Genomic DNA, 21,561 nt, shown 5'->3' with positions numbered 1-21,561 from the left:
TCAGTTTATGTGTTCTCTTTAAAGTCCCCGGTCACATCGGGTGTGACTTGGCATGCGGTTTGCATACCATGTGACTTGCAAATCGTATGCCAAGTCGCACCCTATTGTCCGCCATTACAGCAGTTATATGCAAATCGCACCAAAAGTAGCGCAATGTCGGAACCGCACCGATTTCTAAAGTAGTACATGCGCTACTTTTGGTGCGATTTGCATAGACATGTGTGTCAGACGTCTTGCAAATCGCACCTGAAATCAGCGGGTTCTCCGACTTTGAAATCGTGCGACTTTACTGTAAGTCGCACGATTTCAAAGTCGGGCTTGATGTGACCGGGGTGTTAGGCTTGGTTCACACTGGATGCAATTTAAAATCGCACATTTTGTTTGCGCTTTCACCGCATTTTCTGAACATTTGTTTGCAACTTGTGAAGATTTCCTCTCGATTTCTTGCTTTTTCCATTGCGTTTTGCAGTGCGATTTCTATTGTAGTCTATGTATGTGAAATCGCAATAAACTACAGAAAAAGTCATACAAAAACTACTTTTGAAATGGCGCCGCAGCAAATTGCGTATGTTAAGACACTCGCATTCACATTCATTAGATCCGATTTCACGTTCGATTTCAGTTCCCAAATCGCACCTGAAATCGCGGCAGTGTGAACCAGCCCTTACACCCCAGTCACACCGGGTGCGACTTGGAATGCGATTTGCATACCATGTGACTTGCAAATCGTATGCCAAGTTACACCCTATTGTCCGCCATTACAGCGGTCATATCGGTGCGGTTCCAACTTGGTCAGAGCCGCACCGATTTCTATAGTAGTACATGCACTACTTTTGGTGTGATTTGCATAGACTTCTGTGTCAGACGTCTTGCAAATCGCACCTCAAATCGGCATCTCACCCAGCTTTGAAATCGTGCGACTTCACTGTAAGTCGCACGATTTCAAAGCCGGGCTTGATGTGACCGGGATGTTAGGCTTGGTTCACACTGGATGCCATTTAAAATCGCGCTTTTTGTTTGACACGTTTTCTGAAGATTCCCAATGATTTATTGCATTTTCCGTTGAGTTTTGCAGTGCGATTTCTATTGTAGTCTATGTATGTGAAATCGCAACAAACTGCAGAAAAAGTAATACAAGAACTGTTTTTGAAATCACAATGCTGCAAATCGCGTATGTTAAGACATTCACATTCACTAGATCCGATTTCACGTACGATTTCAATTCCCAAATCGCACCTGAAATCGCGGCGGTGTGAACCAGGGCTAAACAGAAGTCAATGCAAGCTGCAACGAATTCGGAAAAATGTCGAAATGTCGGGTTTGATGTGACTGGGGGGGTAAGACCAGGGGCGGACTGACAACTCATGGGGCCCCCGGTCAATAGGGGATCATGGGGCCCCTGTGTCCTTGCCCACACTCAAAGCACAGCCAAAAAAGCCTATAAAAAGATACCAGGGGCATTTCATGGGGCCCCCTACTGACCCCGGGCCCTCGGGCAGTGCCCGAGTTTTCGAATGGTCAGTCCGCCCCTGGGTAAGACTCCATTCAGACTTGCGAGACTCCAAAATCGTGCGATTTCCAGTGTGACTTTGGAGCGCCACTTTGCAGTAAAAACCCACGGGGCTCTAACGCCCCTCAACCGTTACTGCGAGCAAGTCCCAAGGCCCCGTTTACATTACGAATGAGCGTTCCCGCAACGGGATTTTCAGAGAGATTTTCACGCGATTCTTCGCGTCGCATAGGGCAGCCCATTGAGCTTGAATGAGCATTTGTCTCCTGCTCCTTGTCGGGTGATAAGCTCCATGCGGCAGAGTTGCATCGGTTTTGGGGAGCCATTAAAGAATAACGGCACCCAAAAGCCCATGGCTCATTCTGCAGAGATTTGGCTTTGTGGGCAGAATCATGGCGATTTTGCTCGCTATCCCAAATCGTGAGATGCGAACGGGGCCTAAGTCAACACACCGCTGTGAGTTCCATGCACACGGGGCTTGCCAGGATCACTCACCAGAATGTATTGAAATGAAATGCAATATGGGTCCACAAGGCTTGTTTTTGGCAGTAAACTCTTCCCCAGAAACAGGAAAGGAACTCCAAAGGTATCATAACGGTACAAATATTTGTAAAATTTTAACGTCAACGCACTCACCTTTAGTTGTTCTCAATCCGCCCTTCAAATATCAGTTTGGATCACAGTTCCAGTAACCCCGCTTATTATTGATCACAGTGTTGACTTTTCGTCTGCCTCCCACCTGCTACCTGCTTGCCAACTAGTCATGCTGACAGGGTAGTAAACAGCCACTAGTGGCTCTCACCCACTGAGCCAGCCTCAGGGGAGAGAGTGGTTGTTTAGGTGATGCAGGGTAATCATGCTGGCGGGATATTCATAATCAGCTCCTATCGGTTCTCACACACTAAGCCGACCTCAGGGGAGAAAGTACCTGTTCATGTGGTGCAAGGCAGTTCACCCCTAAGATGTAGAAGCCCCTCCCGACAAATTTCATCCAACTGGATGTTATCAAAGGACTGTCCCGACATATTTCATCCAACTGGATGTTATCAAAGGACTGTCCCGACAAATTTCATCCAACTGGTTGTTATCAAAGGACTGTCCCGACAAATTTCATCCAACTGGATGTTATCAAAGGACTGTCCCAACATATTTCATCCAACTGGACATTATCAAGGGACTGCTCCGACAAATTTCATCCAACTGGATGTTATCAAAGGACTGTCCCGACAAATTTCATCCAACTGGATGTTATCAAAGGACTGTCCCGACATATTTCATCCAACTGGATGTTATCAAAGGACTGTCCCGACATATTTCATCCAACTGGACATTATCAAGGGACTGCTCCGACAAATTTCATCCAACTGGATGTTATCAAAGGACTGTCCCGACATATTTCATCCAACTGGATGTTATCAAAGGACTGTCCCGACATATTTCATCCAACTGGATGTTATCAAAGGACTGTCCCGACAAATTTCATCCAACTGGTTGTTATCAAAGGACTGTCCCGACAAATTTCATCCAACTGGATGTTATCAAAGGACTGTCCCGACATATTTCATCCAACTGGATGTTATCAAAGGACTGTCCCGACAAATTTCATCCAACTGGTTGTTATCAAAGGACTGTCCCGACAAATTTCATCCAACTGGATGTTATCAAAGGACTGTCCCGACAAATTTCATCCAACTGGTTGTTATCAAAGGACTGTCCCGACATATTTCATCCAACTGGATGTTATCAAAGGACTGTCCCGACAAATTTCATCCAACTGGATGTTATCAAAGGACTGTCCCGACAAATTTCATCCAACTGGATGTTATCAAAGGACTGTCCCGACACATTTCATCCAACTGGATGTTATCAAGGGACTGTCCCGACAAATTTCATCCAACTGGATGTTATCAAGGGACTGCCCCGACATATTTCATCCAACTGGATGTTATCAAGGGACTGTCCCGACATATTTCATCCAACTGGATGTTATCAAAGGACTGTCCCGACACATTTCATCCAACTGGATGTTATCAAATGACTGTCCCGACATATTTCATCCAACTGGATGTTATCAAGGGACTGTCCCGACAAATTTCATCCAACTGGATGTTATCAAGGGACTGCCCCGACATATTTCATCCAACTGGATGTTATCAAGGGACTGCCTTGACAAATTTCATCCAACTAGATGTTATCAAGGGACTACCTCGACAAATTTCATCCAACTGGATGTTATCAAGGGACTGCCCCGACATATTTCATCCAACTGGACATTATCAAGGGACTGCTCCGACAAATTTCATCCAACTGGATGTTATCAAAGGACTGTCCCGACATATTTCATCCAACTGGATGTTATCAAAGGACTGTCCCGACAAATTTCATCCAACTGGTTGTTATCAAAGGACTGTCCCGACAAATTTCATCCAACTGGATGTTATCAAAGGACTGTCCCAACATATTTCATCCAACTGGACATTATCAAGGGACTGCTCCGACAAATTTCATCCAACTGGATGTTATCAATGGACTGTCCCGACATATTTCATCCAACTGGATGTTATCAAAGGACTGTCCCAACATATTTCATCCAACTGGACATTATCAAGGGACTGCTCCGACAAATTTCATCCAACTGGATGTTATCAAAGGACTGTCCCGACATATTTCATCCAACTGGATGTTATCAAAGGACTGTCCCGACATATTTCATCCAACTGGATGTTATCAAAGGACTGTCCCGACAAATTTCATCCAACTGGTTGTTATCAAAGGACTGTCCCGACAAATTTCATCCAACTGGATGTTATCAAAGGACTGTCCCGACATATTTCATCCAACTGGATGTTATCAAAGGACTGTCCCGACAAATTTCATCCAACTGGTTGTTATCAAAGGACTGTCCCGACAAATTTCATCCAACTGGATGTTATCAAAGGACTGTCCCGACAAATTTCATCCAACTGGTTGTTATTAAAGGACTGTCCCGACATATTTCATCCAACTGGATGTTATCAAAGGACTGTCCCGACAAATTTCATCCAACTGGATGTTATCAAAGGACTGTCCTGACATATTTCATCCAACTGGATGTGATCAAAGGACTGTTCCGACATATTTCATCCAACTGGATGTTATCAAAGGACTGTCCCGACAAATTTCATCCAACTGGATGTTATCAAAGGACTGTCCCGACAAATTTCATCCAACTGGATGTTATCAAAGGACTGTCCCGACAAATTTCATCCAACTGGATGTTATCAAAGGACTGTCCCGACAAATTTCATCCAACTGGATGTTATCAAGGGACTGTCCCGACAAATTTCATCCAACTGGATGTTATCAAGGGACTGCCCCGACATATTTCATCCAACTGGATGTTATCAAGGGACTGTCCCGACATATTTCATCCAACTGGATGTTATCAAAGGACTGTCCCGACACATTTCATCCAACTGGATGTTATCAAATGACTGTCCTGACATATTTCATCCAACTGGATGTTATCAAGGGACTGTCCCGACAAATTTCATCCAACTGGATGTTATCAAGGGACTGCCCCGACATATTTCATCCAACTGGATGTTATCAAGGGACTGCCTTGACAAATTTCATCCAACTAGATGTTATCAAGGGACTACCTCGACAAATTTCATCCAACTGGATGTTATCAAGGGACTGCCCCGACATATTTCATCCAACTGGATGTTATCAAGGGACTGCCTCGACATATTTCATCCAACTGGATGTTATCAATGGACAGTCCTAACATGATTCGTCCAGCTGGATGTTACCAAGCAAAAATCCCAACATGTTTTGTCCAACTGGATGTTATCAAAGGACACTTTGGATATGTTTTGCCCAACTAGACATTATCAAGGGACTTTGCCGACAAGTTTTGTCCAACTGGATGTTACCAAGGAAAAATCCCCACATGTTTTGTCCAGCTGGATGTTACAAAGGCAAAATCCCAACATGTTTTGTCCAACTGGATGTTACCAAAGGACAGGTCGGATATGTTTCGTCCAACTAAACATTATCAAGGGTTAATCCCAACATTTTTAGTCCAACTGGATGTTAACATGTTTTGTCCGACTGGACATTATTAAGGGACAGTCCTAACATGTTTTGTCCGACTGGACATTATTAAGGGACAGTCCTAACATGTTTTGTCCGACTGGACATTATCAAGGGACAATCCTTACATGTTTTGTTAAACTGAACATTGTCAAGGGTCAACCATGACATGTTTCTTCCAACTGGACATTATCAAGGGACAGTTGTGACATGTTTCGTCCAACTGGATGTTATCAAAGGACAGTTGGGATATGTTTTGTCCAACTAGACATCATCAAGGGACTGTGCCGACATGTTTTGTCCGACTGGACATTATCAAGGGACAGTCGTGACAAGTTTTGTCCACCTGGATGTTATCAAGGGACTGTCCTGACATATTTCATCCAACTGGATGTTATCAAAGGACTGTCCCGACATATTTCATCCAACTGGATGTTATCAAAGGACTGTCCCGACATATTTCATCCAACTGGATGTTATCAAAGGACTGTCCCGACAAATTTCATCCAACTGGATGTTATCAAAGGACTGTCCCGACATATTTCATCCAACTGGATGTTATCAAGGGACTGCCCCGACATATTTCATCCAACTGGATGTTATCAAAGGACTGTCCTGACATATTTCATCCAACTGGATGTTATCAAAGGACTGTTCTGACATATTTCATCCAACTGGATGTTATCAAAGGACTGTCCCGACAAATTTCATCCAACTGGATGTTATCAAAGGACTGTCCCGACAAATTTCATCCAACTGGATGTTATCAAAGGACTGTCCCGACAAATTTCATCCAACTGGATGTTATCAAAGGACTGTCTCGACAAATTTCATCCAACTGGATGTTATCAAGGGACTGTCCCGACATATTTCATCCAACTGGATGTTATCAAGGGACTGCCCCGACATATTTCATCCAACTGGATGTTATCAATGGACTGTCCCGACATATTTCATCCAACTGGATGTTATCAAGGGACTGCCCCGACATATTTCATCCAACTGGATGTTATCAAGGGACTGCCCCGACATATTTCATCCAACTGGATGTTATCAAAGGACTGTCCTGACATATTTCATCCAACTGGATGTTATCAAAGGACTGTTCTGACATATTTCATCCAACTGGATGTTATCAAAGGACTGTCCCGACAAATTTCATCCAACTGGATGTTATCAAAGGACTGTCCCGACAAATTTCATCCAACTGGATGTTATCAAAGGACTGTCCCGACAAATTTCATCCAACTGGATGTTATCAAAGGACTGTCTCGACAAATTTCATCCAACTGGATGTTATCAAGGGACTGTCCCGACATATTTCATCCAACTGGATGTTATCAAGGGACTGCCCCGACATATTTCATCCAACTGGATGTTATCAATGGACTGTCCCGACATATTTCATCCAACTGGATGTTATCAAGGGACTGCCCCGACATATTTCATCCAACTGGATGTTATCAAGGGACTGTCCCGACATATTTCATCCAACTGGATGTTATCAAAGGACTGTCCCGACACATTTCATCCAACTGGATGTTATCAAAGGACTGTCCCGACATATTTCATCCAACTGGATGTTATCAAGGGACTGCCCCGACATATTTCATCCAACTGGATGTTATCAAGGGACTGTCCCGACATATTTCATCCAACTGGATGTTATCAAAGGACTGTCCCGACACATTTCATCCAACTGGATGTTATCAAAGGACTGTCCCGACAAATTTCATCCAACTGGATGTTATCAAAGGACTGTCCCGACATATTTCATCCAACTGGATGTTATCAATGGACTGTCCCGACATATTTCATCCAACTGGATGTTATCAAGGGACTGCCCCGACATATTTCATCCAACTGGATGTTATCAAGGGACTGCCCCGACATATTTCATCCAACTGGATGTTATCAAGGGACTGTCCCGACATATTTCATCCAACTGGATGTTATCAAAGGACTGTCCCGACACATTTCATCCAACTGGATGTTATCAAAGGACTGTCCCGACACATTTCATCCAACTGGATGTTATCAAAGGACTGTCCCGACATATTTCATCCAACTGGATGTTATCAAGGGACTGCCCCGACATATTTCATCCAACTGGATGTTATCAAGGGACTGTCCCGACATATTTCATCCAACTGGATGTTATCAAAGGACTGTCCCGACACATTTCATCCAACTGGATGTTATCAAAGGACTGTCCCGACAAATTTCATCCAACTGGATGTTATCAAAGGACTGTCCCGACATATTTCATCCAACTGGATGTTATCAAGGGACTGCCCCGACATTTTTCATCCAACTGGATGTTATCAAAGGACTGTCCTGACATATTTCATCCAACTGGATGTTATCAAAGGACTGTCCCGACATATTTCATCCAACTGGATGTTATCAAGGGACTGCCCCGACATATTTCATCCAACTGGATGTTATCAAAGGACTGTCCTGACATATTTCATCCAACTGGATGTTATCAATGGACTGTCCCGACAAATTTCATCCAACTGGATGTTATCAAAGGACTGCCCCGACATATTTCATCCAACTGGATGTTATCAAAGGACTGTCCCGACAAATTTCATCCAACTGGATGTTATCAAGGGACTGCCCCGACATATTTCATCCAACTGGATGTTATCAAGGGACTGCCTTGACAAATTTCATCCAACTAGATGTTATCAAGGGACTACCCCGACAAATTTCATCCAACTGGATGTTATCAAGGGACTGCCCCGACATATTTCATCCAACTGGATGTTATCAAGGGACTGCCCCGACATATTTCATCCAACTGGATGTTATCAAGGGACTGCCCCGACATATTTCATCCAACTGGATGTTATCAAGGGACTGCCTCGACATATTTCATCCAACTGGATGTTATCAATGGACAGTCCTAACATGATTCGTCCAGCTGGATGTTACCAAGCAAAAATCCCAACATGTTTTGTCCAACTGGATGTTATCAAAGGACACTTTGGATATGTTTTGTCCAACTAGACATTATCAAGGGACTTTGCCGACAAGTTTTGTCCAACTGGATGTTACCAAGGAAAAATCCCCACATGTTTTGTCCAGCTGGATGTTACAAAGGCAAAATCCCAACATGTTTTGTCCAACTGGATGTTATCAAAGGACAGGTCCGATATGTTTCGTCCAACTAAACATTATCAAGGGTTAATCCCAACATTTTTAGTCCAACTGGATGTTAACATGTTTTGTCCGACTGGACATTATTAAGGGACAGTCCTAACATGTTTTGTCCGACTGGACATTATTAAAGGACAGTCCTAACATGTTTTGTCCGACTGGACATTATCAAGGGACAATCCTAACATGTTTTGTCCGACTGGACATTATCAAGGGACAATCCTTACATGTTTTGTTAAACTGAACATTGTCAAGGGTCAACCATGACATGTTTCTTCCAACTGGACATTATCAAGGGACAGTTGTGACATGTTTCGTCCAACTGGATATTATCAAAGGACAGTTGGGATATGTTTCATCCAACTAGACATCATCAAGGGACTGTGCCGACATGTTTTGTCCGACTGGACATTATCAAGGGACAGTCGTGACAAGTTTTGTCCACCTGGATGTTATCAAGGGACTGTCCCGACATATTTCATCCAACTGGATGTTATCAAAGGACTGTCCCGACATATTTCATCCAACTGGATGTTATCAAAGGACTGTCCCGACATATTTCATCCAACTGGATGTTATCAAAGGACTGTCCCGACAAATTTCATCCAACTGGATGTTATCAAAGGACTGTCCCGACACATTTCATCCAACTGGATGTTATCAAGGGACTGCCCCGACATATTTCATCCAATTGGATGTTATCAAAGGACTGTTCCGACATATTTCATCCAACTGGATGTTATCAAAGGACTGTCCCGACAAATTTCATCCAACTGGGTGTTATCAAAGGACTGTCCCGACAAATTTCATCCAACTGGATGTTATCAAAGGGACTGCCTCGACATATTTCATCCAACTGGATGTTATCAAAGGACACTTTGGATATGTTTTGTCCAACTAGACATTATCAAGGGACTGTGCCGACAAGTTTTGTCCAACTGGATGTTATCAAGGAAAAATCCCAACATGTTTTGTCCAGCTGGATGTTACAAAGGCAAAATCCCAACATGTTTTGTCCAACTGGATGTTACCAAGGAAAAATCCCAACATGTTTTGTCCAACTGGATGTTACCAAAGGACAGGTCGGATACGTTTCGTCCAACTAAACATTATCAAGGGACTGTGCTGACATGTTTTTTCCAATTGGATGTTATCAAAGGACAGTTTGGATATGTTTCGTCCAACTAAACATTATCAAGGGACAATCCCAACATTTTTAGTCCAACTGGATGTTAACATGTTTTCGACTGGACATTATTAAGGGACAGTCCTAACATGTTTTGTCCGACTGGACATTATTAAGGGACAGTCCTAACATGTTTTGTCCGACTGGACATTATCAAGGGACAATCCTTACATGTTTTGTTAAACTGAACATTGTCAAGGATCAACCATGACATGTTTCTTCCAACTGGACATTATCAAGGGACAGTTGTGACATATTTCGTCCAACTGGATGTTATCAAAGGACAGTTGGGATATGTTTCGTCCAACTAGACATCATCAAGGGACTGTGCCGACATGTTGGGGTTTATTTACTAAAGCTGGAGAGTCCAAAATCAGACTCCCTTCTGCATAGAAACCAATCAGCTTCTAACCTCAGCTTGTTCAATGAAGCTTTGGCAATGAAGCCTGGAAGCTGATTGGTTTCTATGCAGAAGCGAGTCTGATTTTGGACTCTCCAGCTTTAGTAAATAAACCCTGTTTTGTCCGACTGGACATTATCAAGGGACAGTCGTGACATGTTTTGTCCACCTGGATGTTATCAAGGGACATTCCCAACATGTTTCTTCCAACTGGACATTATCAAAGGACAGTCCCGGTATGTTTCTTCCAAGAGGATGTTATCAAGGGACAGTTCTGACATGTTTTTTCTAACAAGAGGTTATCAAAGGACAGTCCCAACATGTTTCTTCCAAGAAGACATTATCAAGGGACAGTTGTGACATGTTTGTCCACCTGGATGTTATCGAGGGACGTTCCCGAAAATGCTTCCTCCAACTGGACATTATCAAGGGCCAGTCCCGGAATGTTTCTTCCAAGAGGATGTTATCAAGGGACAATTTTGACATGTTTCTTCCAAGAGGATTTTATCAATCACCAGTTCCAACATGTTTTGTCCAACTGGATGTTATCAAGGGACATTCCCAACATGTTTCTTAGAACTGGACATTATCAATAGGCAGTCTTAATATTATTATTATTATTATACAGGATTTATATAGTGCCAACAGTTTGCGCAGCGCTTTACAATATAAAGGGAGACATTACAATACATTTCAGTACAGAAGGAATAGGAAGGGCCTGCTCGTGGAGTTCACAATCTAAATGAAAGGGGGTGGGACAGGGGGTAGCTGTAGGAGATGTTCTGATGGAGGTGGCTCAAGTACAGTTCTTAGCTTGAGGCGGGGTAGGCTTCCCTGAATAAGTGAGTTTTCAAAGATTGCCTAAAGGCAGACAGGGTGGGAGCTGACCGTACATACTGCGGTAGGGAGTTCCAGAGGATGAGAGAGGCTCTGGAAAAGTCCTGGACTGGAGGCAAGAATGGGAGGAGGTGACAAGGGAGCTAGAGAACAAGATGTCTTGAGAGGAGCGGAGCGGGCGATTTGGACGATATCTGCGAATGAGGTTGGTGATGTAGCTAGGGGCAGTGTTGTGGATGGCTTTGTATGCTGTGGTTAGTATTTTGAATTTTATACATTGGGTTAGTGGAAGCCAGTGAAGGGATTAGCAGAGAGGGGCAGCAGTTGGTGATTGGCTGGTAAGGTGCCAAGCAGCTGCATTCATAATAGACTGAAGAGGGGATAACCTGTGTAATGGTTGACCAGTGAGGAGGGAGTTGCAGCAAACAAGGAGGGATATAACCAAGGCGTGGATGAGTTGTTTTGTGGTGTCGTTGGTCAAAAGGGGGCGGATTTTGGAAATGTGGAAGTTGAGGCGGCAGGATTTTGAATGTGGGGCACAAAGGAGAGGTTAGAGTCTAGGATTACACATAGTACCCAACATGTTTCTTCCAAGAGGACATTATCAAGGGACAGCTCTGAGATGTTTCTTCCAAGAGGATGTTATCAAAAAAAAGTCCCAACATGTTTTGACCAGCTGCACGTTGTCAAGGAAAAGTCCCAACATGTTTCGTCCAACTGTATGTTATCAGGGGACAGTCCCAACATGTTTCATCCAACTGGACATTATCAAGGGACAGTCCCAACATGTTTCATCCAACTGGACATTATCAAAGGACAGTCTCAACATGTTTCATCCAACTGGACATTATCAAGGGACAGTCCCAACATGTTTCATCCAACTGGACATTATCAAGGGACAGTCCCAACATGTTTTGCCCAGCTGGACATTATCAAGTGCAGGGCTTTTTTCCCCTCAAAAAATAGATGCAGGAGCTCCCTTCTTCTGAGTCACTTTATGTCTCCGCCCCCTACTCAATTCCCAGTGTAGAGAATACATTGCCAAGTATGATTTTGTGGTGCTGAATAATTTGTATGGATTTTGTTAGTGATAACAAGAAAATCAGAACAATAGATCCCCTGCAGCCAGCAACAATATACACCCCCAGCAACAATAGATTCCTCCAGCAACAATGGATCCCCAAAACAAAATACTACCCCAGCAAAAATAGACCCCCAGCAGGTACAACAGTTCTCCCAGCAGCCAGCATCAATAGACTCTCCAGCAGCCAGCAATAATAGACAATAGACCCCTCCCTCAGCAGTAGATCCCTTCCAGCAACAAATGACCCCCATAAACAATAGATTCCCCACCAGCAACAATAGACCTCCCATTCAACAATAGGCCACCACTCAAAAATAGACCCCCCACCAGCCAGCAACAATATATGCCACAGCACCCCTCGCCATTACATACATTCAGTGCTGGAGCTGCTGGAACTGCATTCCCCTGTGTTCCAGCTGAAAAAAAAGCGCTGATCAAGAGACAGTTCCGACACGTTTCTTCCAAGAGGACACTATCAAAGGATAGTCCCAACATGTTTTGTCCAGCTGGACATTATCAAGGGACAGTCCCTTGATGACATCCAGTTGGACGAAACATGTCAGGAGCAGTTTCTGCATGTTAGGAGTGAATTGCCTTGAACCACCTGAATGGTCACTTCTTCCTCTGAGACCGGCTTAGTGTGTGAGAGCCGCTGGTGGCCATTTACAATAATCCCGTCAATGTGACCGCCTTGTACCACTTGAGCAATCACTTTCTCCCCTGAGGCCGGCTTAGTGAGTGAGAGTCGCTAGCAGCTGTTTGCTATAAGCTTGTGAGTGTGACTGGTTTGTAAACAGCTAGCAGAAGGAGAGGAACTGTCAATATTGCGATTGTTAGTAAGCTGGTTTAATGAAACAGAGATCCTAACTGATATTTAACCCCTCCTAACACATAAGTGCAGTGGCAAAAAGGTGGGCTTTACAATCCACACATCTCAGCCAGTAGAGTGTTTGTGGGAACCGCAGGGAGTTGCATGGTCAAAAAGATCAATGCGGTTTCCCCGTGGTCTTGTTTTTAAAAAGGAGCAAGCGCCTTTTTGCTGTGAGATACATGGGTACAGCAGCCCGTTCACATGAATGGGCTGCCGTGCCTGAGCAAACGATGACCGCATGGCCCGCAGTAGTGTGGACCTAGGGTTAGATAGTGACTACATTTATATGTAGTACCCCTCTAGTTAGCTAGGGGAGCTAGATAGGTGGGGTAGCAGCCTGGTATGAGTCAGTCATTTTCAGGTCAGAGCTGAGGGCTCTGCAGATCAGTTCCCTGATACCTCCCCCTGCTCTAGAGACTTGAGAGGATTCTAGAAGGCAGTGGGTGGGGGTGAGGAGGGGTTAATCTGCATACTCAGGGGACTCTGGCCAATCCCCAAGCAAGAGACTTGGCATGGGGCCAGGGCAGCCTTTAAGTGATTGAACCTGCTCAGCCAGGCAGTAGTGTTGGGCAGAAGATGGAGTGAAAGCTGGAGTGTGGAGTTAGGGAGGGAACCTACGTGCAGGAAGGAGCTGGAAGGGAGGATCAGGGGTGGACTGACTATTTGGAAACTTGGGCACTGCCCGAGGGTCCGGGGTCAGTAGGGGGCCCCATGAGATACCCCTGGTACCTTTTTCATAGGCTTTTTTGAGTTTTGGCAAGGACACAGGGGCCCCATGATCCCCTATTGTCCCATGAGTTGTCAGTCTGCCCCTGGGGAGGATCCCTCAGCCTCAACCGTCAGCCTGGGCAGCAGGGAAGGAGCCAGCCCAACATAAGACCTGAAGGCAGCCATCAACCCATAAACTTGCAGGAGAGGACTTAATGAGTAATCCTACACTCCCTGGGCCAGATAAGGGGAGGGGCATTCTGGTGGGAAACCTGACTAGCCCCCATCTGGGACTACTGATTTAAATGTGGCAGATTCTAGGTCCCCTTGCTCAGGGATTCCCTCAGGCAGCTGGGTGAAGTGGAGAATTCATCTGGGGTCTGAGGTGGTACGCCAGAAGGGTTGGAAAGCTCTCCGAGAATCTTTGTCTGTGAACTTGTATATAGTTGCTAAGGAGTTGTCCTCAAGTTGCAGTTTCCTTGGACATCCCATACACCCCTTAACCCCATCCAAATTCAATACCCCCCAAAAAGCAAGCTCAAGGACTGTTTACTGACTCCAAGTGTGAAGAAAATGCGTGTTGCCTGACTGTGCAGGACTATAGGAAGACCCGAAACTCAGCGACTTCTAATGGGGTAGAGCTTAATATGTGACTTCTTTGGATAATGTCCGTAGAAGTTCAGGCTGTTGACCTTCTCTTCTCTTGTCAACCAAAGAACCTCGGATTACAAATCAGCTTCAAAATGAACATAACCCTGATCTTAAAGCAGAACTCCAACCACCAAAAAAAATACATTGGATGGTGAAACTCAACATAGAAATCCCACCAAAAGAGACAGAAGAAACTGTAAAGGGGTTCAACTCTCCGGCAGACACCAAATTCTGAAACATCAGTTTCGGGTAAGTCGACACAAGTACAGCATCAAAAAGAGAGAGCAATACGCACCCTGAGGTTTGCAACCAATCAGACAATCTGGCCATGTAAGGGTTACCTCTCCAATTAATTTTTTAACACCATAAATAGTTCAGTTTTGGGGAGATGTTAGCTTTTTTGAGCACCCTTAAAATTTCGATATCTCTCTGGGATCCCAAAGGTGAGCTTTAACCGCTTCCCCGCTGCCCTATAGAAGAAACACTGCTACAGGGCAGCAGGGCTGTGCGAAATCACGTGCATATATACGTGATTTCGCATTTCTGAGTAGGGGGCGCGCACACCACCCTGCCCGCACCGCCATTATCGGCTACAGATGTCGATCCCGGCTGGAGATTCCCCGCTGGCACCCGACGATTGCCGAATATCACTGACAGGGGAGAGAGCTGTGTGTAAACAACACAGGTCTGTCTTCTCCCAGCAATACATATGCTGCTGTGTATTTATCTGCACAGAAATACACAGCAGCATGTTTCCCAAGTAAAACACACACAGCACAGTTAACCCTTTGATCGTCCCAGATGTTAACCCCTTCCTGCCCAGTGTCCGGTTCACATCCATGCGGCCATGCGGGCCGCGTTTTGCTCGGGCACGAGAGCCCATTCATTTGAATGGACTCCCGAGCCCGTGACACACAGGGAAGAAGTCCCTGCACTTCTTTTGAAAACGCAGCCCACACGGAAACCTTGGTTCCAAGTACGGTTGTGTTTCCCAGTGCGGGCGGGGTGCCATTAGAACTAATGGAACCCGCCTGGGGGTCCGCAATTCTCTGTGCGGGTGGTGCGGCTGCACGGATTTTCATGCGGATCCGCAGTGGCACCATCCGCACAGATGTGAACCTAGGGTCAGTGCTTTTTTTTTAGCACTGATCACTGTATTGGCGTCATTGGGGATGTCAGTGACACCAAGTCATGTCCCCCCCAGTGTCAGAATGCCCTCCACAGTCCCGTTATAGGTCGCTGATCGCTGCCATTACTAGTAAAAAAAAAAAATTCCAGTATCTATACCGCCATTTGTAAACGCTATAACGTTCACGTAAACCAATTCATTTACACATATTGGATTTTTTTTTTTAGCAAAGACACGGAGCAGACTTCATTTTGGCCTAAATTTATGATGGAATTTGATTTTTTAATTTTTTTTATTGGATGTGTTTTATAGCAAAATGTCAAAAATATTGTTTTTTTTATTTTTCAAAATTGTCGGACTTTTTTTGTTTATAGCACAAAAAATAAAAACCGCACAGGGGATCAAATACCACCGAAAGAAAGCTCTATTTGTGGGAAAAAAGGGCACAAATTTCACTTGGGTGCAGTGTTGCATGACCGAGCAATTTTCACTTAAAGTAGCACAGTGCCGTATCGCAAAAAATGGCCTGGTCAGGAAGGGGGGGAAATCCTCCGGAGGGCGAGGGGTTAAGCTCCTGTCTCAGCCCATCCATTACAGAAATTATGTGGTTATCTCACCTTTGCGTACCTTTCCCCACATCCTCCTTAGGCATTACAGTGTCCCCGATGTATTCACACGCCGCGCTCCGCTATGTAACTTTTTCAGATGCTCATATAATTGTCTTATCTCCTCTGTCCAGCAGATGGCAGGATGTGTCCAACATTGAAGAGCCCTCAAATCTCACCTTGGTACCCTACCTAGCCATGTGCAGTCCACTCTCTTTCACTATCACGGAATGCTGAGCTGTGAGAGAGCGGATTGCACATGCATGGGTAGGAAACAAAGCCGAGTGCTCGTGAGTTTCCAGGGTACGCCCTGCCATATACAAGATGGAGAGTGGATGACAATTATATGCGCATCCGAAAAAACTCTAGGCACTAAAACTTTTTATTTGAATTTATTCCTCGATAGCCATAAAGACTATACACTCTGCATGAACAGAACGACTTTGCAAACTCAGATATTGCTTTGTAAAGGGGCAGTGACATAAATCATGATGCTGTGCATAGTCTGTGCAGAGAGCAGAGCTGTGGGAGGGGCCCAGCAGGCCCCACCCACTACACGCTGCCTGCAGAAAACTATAGGAGGGGGCGGAGAAAAGACCAGTCACCCTGCACAAGGAGGGAGAGAGCAGAGCTGTGGGGGGGGCTCAGCAGCTCCACCCACTGCAGACTGGCTGCAGAAAACTACAGGACAGGGGCGGAGTCAAGACCAGCCACCCTGCACAAGGAGAGAGAGCAGCAGTGAGTGGCCTTTATGACAGGAAGTCTCACACTGGATGACTGCACAGATCTGGAAGAAATACAGAAAGCTCACCGAGATTCGAGGATATAGACAATATTTCCTTATCCTGGAGTTCAGATTTAAGGACACTTGAATGCATAGGAAGGGGCTTGGGAAAGGCATGTAAAGGTGAACTAACCCTTTAAGGCTCGGTTCACACTTATGCGGATTTAAGTGCATTTCCTGGTTTACAGAAACGCACTACAGTTCATGTAACATGATTTCCTACGGATCTGGTTCACATCTGTGCGTTTTCAGCTGTCGTGGATTTTTGAAAGGGTCAGGGACTTTTTTTCCCGAGCAGATTGCATTTTGTGTGTATAGACTCCTGACTCTCTGACAGCTGACGGCTCATCAGTTGTTAAGGACGTGGCGGCTGCCCGTTCCTTAGCAACCATGCTGATTACTGGTTGTTAAGGGCGCCAGTGGCTGCCTGCTCCTTCACAACCAGCTTAAAGTCACACAAATGCAAAATGCATAACGTGCAAAACACTCCCACTGTTTGCTGGTTCTTATGGACACCGGCGGCTGCCTGCTCCTTAACAACCATGCTGTTTACTGGTTGTTAAGGGCACCAGTGACTGCCTGCTCCTTCACAACTAGCTTACAGTCACACAAATGCAAAATGCATAACGTGCAAAACATTCCCACTGTTCGCTGGTTATTATGGATACCGGCGTCTGCCTGCTCCTTAACAACCATGCTGTTTACTGGTTGTTAAGGACGCCAGTGGCTGCCTGTTCCTTCACAACCAGCTTAAAGTCACACAAATGCAAAATGCATAACGTGTAAAACACTCCCACTGTGCACTGGTTCTTATGGACACCGGCGGCTGCCTGCTCCTTAACAACCATGCCGTTTACTGGCTGTTAAGAACGCCGGCATCTGCCCGCTCCTTAAAGCGGAGGTCCACTCACAATTGGAAGCTCGGCTTATTTGCCTACTCCCCCCTCCACTGCCATATTTGGCACCTTTTAACAATCAGCTAAAGTCACACAAAATGCATAAAAAATGCAAAATGTAAAAAAAAAACGCCTCAAAAACAGGTGTGAAAAAAAAAACGCAAAATGCACCCGGGAAACGTATCAACTGCAATCTGCATAGACGTGAACCTAGCCTAAAAGGGAGTCCCATGTTTCCAAGTTTAAATTATTCTAGCCGCTGGAGGGCTGCAATGTGAGAGGTAGAAACAGCAGCACAAGCAGCCAATCAATTCATGTACTGACAAGAGTCCCGCTGATAGGAGGAGAGAGCACAATGACAGAGAGATGAGCTCATCAGTGTGCTGCTTCTCCTTTCACTGTCCGGTCACAGGCTAAGGGCGGGTCCAGGATGACCTGGGCTCAGAGGAAGTCGGGTGAAAATGATGCTGTCCATCATACTGGGGACACCTATAGGCCGAAAAAGAGTACAGCAGGAGAAATATTTGGATTGAGCGTGAATATTGCAGCAAAAGCTGTTTTTTTAATTTTATCTTTTAACGGGCTATTCATTTTTAATTTTTTTTCATCTTGTTATTTTTGGCTGGAGCTTGATTTTAAACAAGAATTCTTATTGCCTGCTTTGGGTAACACTCAGGGGCGGACTGACAACTCATGGGGCCCCCGGGCAATAGGGGATCATGGGGACCAAACTCAAAAAAGCCTATGAAAAAGGTACCAGGGGCATCTCATGGGGCCCCTTACTGACCCCGGGCCCTCGGGCAGTGCCCACGTTTCCAAATGGTCAGTCTGCCCCTGATAACACCTTTAGCTTTGTGCCAGGTCTGCACACCCATACTTCTCATTTTAAGTTATTTTTATACAGGAATGCAGCAGAAGAAGGGAGACTCTTCCACAGTGGAGGGGTAAAGCTGGGAATTTGATAGGGCAGATCTCACAGCCGGAGCCCTGATATTAAATAAATATATAGTCATGACTGATTCACCGGTATCCATCTATTAACGAGACATTCTGGTTGGGCGAGCTTTGCTGTTAATAACTTACATAGCCGGAAATATAATAAAATGATTAACCATTTGTTGCCGGGCCGACACTTCAGAGATTAGATTTTTAATATATGAACTGTTTCGCTTTGTAAATGATGCCCTTAAATACAGCATGTAATAATTCATCGACATACGTGATAGGTAATCCTAATTGACCGATAAAGAAATCTGGTTTGCTAGAATTAATCCGTTTTAAATATCAGGGACATTTCTAGGGACATGTCTGCTGTCCCGGAGATCAGGGGCAATAAAAGGCAATTATTTATTTCTCTCCAGTGACGATAGATACTTCAAAAGCCTGCGCTGCCGCAGCAGAACAAACCAGAGCCCACATACTAGTTACAAAATTGCTGTTGCATCGCTCCAACTTACACATCGACATTTGTCACAAATTGGGAAATGACATTTTGAGGCTGAAAACTGGGGAAAATAAGATGAGCTCAGACGTAGAGTTGTTGCTGATGCCAACCAATCAGATTCCATGAGAAATGTCAGTGGCTGTAAAGGCTCAAGGTTTTTTTTTACCTTCATGCATTACATAGTTACATAGTTAGTCTGAAAAAAGACAAAAGTCCATCCAGTTCAACCAAAAAAAAAAAAAGTTATAATCCTACACCCACAGTTGATCCAGAGGAAGGCAAAAATCCCAGCAAAGCACGATTCAATTTGCTCCTGCAGGGGAAAAAATTAGTTCCTGATCCCCTGAGAGGCAATCGGATATTCCCTGGATCAACTTTAAATATACATTGTATATCCAGTTATATTCTGTGTATCTAGGAAAGAATCCAGGACTTTCCTACAGCAATCCACTGAGCTGGCCACAACCAACTCTTGAGGGAGTCTATTCCACATTCTCACAGCTCTTACTGTGAAGAAACCTTTCCGTGTTTGCAGATTAAATGTCTTTTTCCATATGTAATGAGTGCCCCCTTGTCCTTTGTGATGACCTCAGGGAGAATAACTCTACACTGTATGGACCACTGATGTATTATACATGGAGATCATATCCCTCCCCCCTTATCCCCCTTATGTATTATACATGGTGATCATATCCCCCCTTATGTATTATACATGGAGATCATATCCCCCCTTATGTATTATACATGGAGATCATATCCCCCTTATGTATTATACATGGAGATCATATCCCCCCTTATGTATTATACATGGAGATCCTATCCCTCCTTATGTATTATACATGGTGATCATATCCCCCCTTATGTATTATACATGGAGATCATATCCCCCCCTTATGTATTATACATGGAGATCATATCCCCCCTTATGTATTATACATGGTGATCATATCCCCCCTTATGTATTATACATGGAGATCATATCCCCCCCTTATGTATTATAAATGGAGATCATATCCCCCCCTTATGTATTATACATGGAGATCATATCCCCCCTTATGTATTATACATGGAGATCATATCCCCCTTATGTATTATACATGGAGATCATATCCCCCCCTTATGTATTATACATGGCGATCATATCCCCCTTATGTATTATACATGGAGATCATATCCCCCCTTATGTATTATACATGGCGATCATATCCCCCCTTATGCATTACACATGGCGATCATATCCCCCCTTATGTATTATACATGGAGATCATATCCCCCCTTATGTATTATACATGGTGATCATATCCCCCCTTATGCATTACACATGGAGATCATATCCCCCCTTATGTATTATACATGGAGATCATATCCCCCCCTTATGTATTATACATGGAGATCATATCCCCCCTTATGTATTATACATGGAGATCATATCCCCCCTTATGTATTATACATGGAGATCATATCCCCCTTATGTATTATACATGGAGATCATATCCCCCCTTATGTATTATACATGGAGATCATATCCCCCTTATGTATTATACATGGAGATCATATCCCCCCTTATGTATTATACATGGAGATCATATCCCCCCCTTATGTATTATACATGGAGATCATATCCCCCCTTATGTATTATACATGGAGATCATATCCCCCCTTATGTATTATACATGGAGAGCATATCCCCCCTTATGTATTATACATGGAGATCATATCCCCCTTATGTATTATACATGGAGATCATATCCCCCTTATGTATTATACATGGAGATCATATCCCCCCTTATGTATTATACATGGAGATCATATCCCCCCTTATGTATTATACATGGAGATCATATCCCCCCTTGAGTATTATACATGGAGATCATATCCCCCCCTTATGTATTATACATGGAGATCATATCCCCCCTTATGTATTATACATGGAGATCATATCCCCCCTTATGTATTATACATGGAGATCATATCCCCCCTTATGTATTATACATGGAGATCATATCCCCCCTTATGTATTATACATGGAGATCATATCCCCCCCCCTTATATATTATACATGGTGACCATATCCCCTCAAGAGAGAATACATTAAATTCCTCTAATCTTTCCTCATAGCTGATCTCTTCCATGCATCTTATCAGTTTGGTTGCCCTTCTCTGTACTTTCTCCAGCTCCCCAATGTTCTTTTTGTGAATTGGAGCCCAAAACTGA

General features: G+C 44.3%; 1 protein-coding gene across 2 annotated transcripts in view; it reads right to left on the bottom strand.

Moving 5' to 3' along the window:
- LOC149435354 (pro-thyrotropin-releasing hormone-B-like) overlaps nucleotides 1-21,561 on the bottom strand; it is a 49,211-nt gene that overhangs the window by 14,179 nt on the left and 13,471 nt on the right. Inside the window, exon 1 of one of the 2 annotated variants that reach the window (XM_089662742.1) lies at nucleotides 2,147-2,262. The exons of the other annotated variant lie outside the window; for it this stretch is intronic. The gene's annotated coding sequence lies outside the window, so the exon portion shown is untranslated. Of the gene's footprint in view, nucleotides 1-2,146; nucleotides 2,263-21,561 lie in introns of those variants that run through there. 2 annotated transcript variants of the gene reach the window in all.

The sequence above is a fragment of the Staurois parvus genome, unplaced genomic scaffold, assembly GCF_062004578.1.
Source record: "Staurois parvus isolate SC_StPar_1 unplaced genomic scaffold, SC_StPar_1.0 ptg001531l, whole genome shotgun sequence".
In the NCBI taxonomy this organism is placed as follows: Eukaryota; Metazoa; Chordata; class Amphibia; order Anura; family Ranidae; genus Staurois; species Staurois parvus.
Note: the sequence above shows the minus strand (reverse complement) of the source record. Positions and strands in the feature narration are given on the sequence as shown.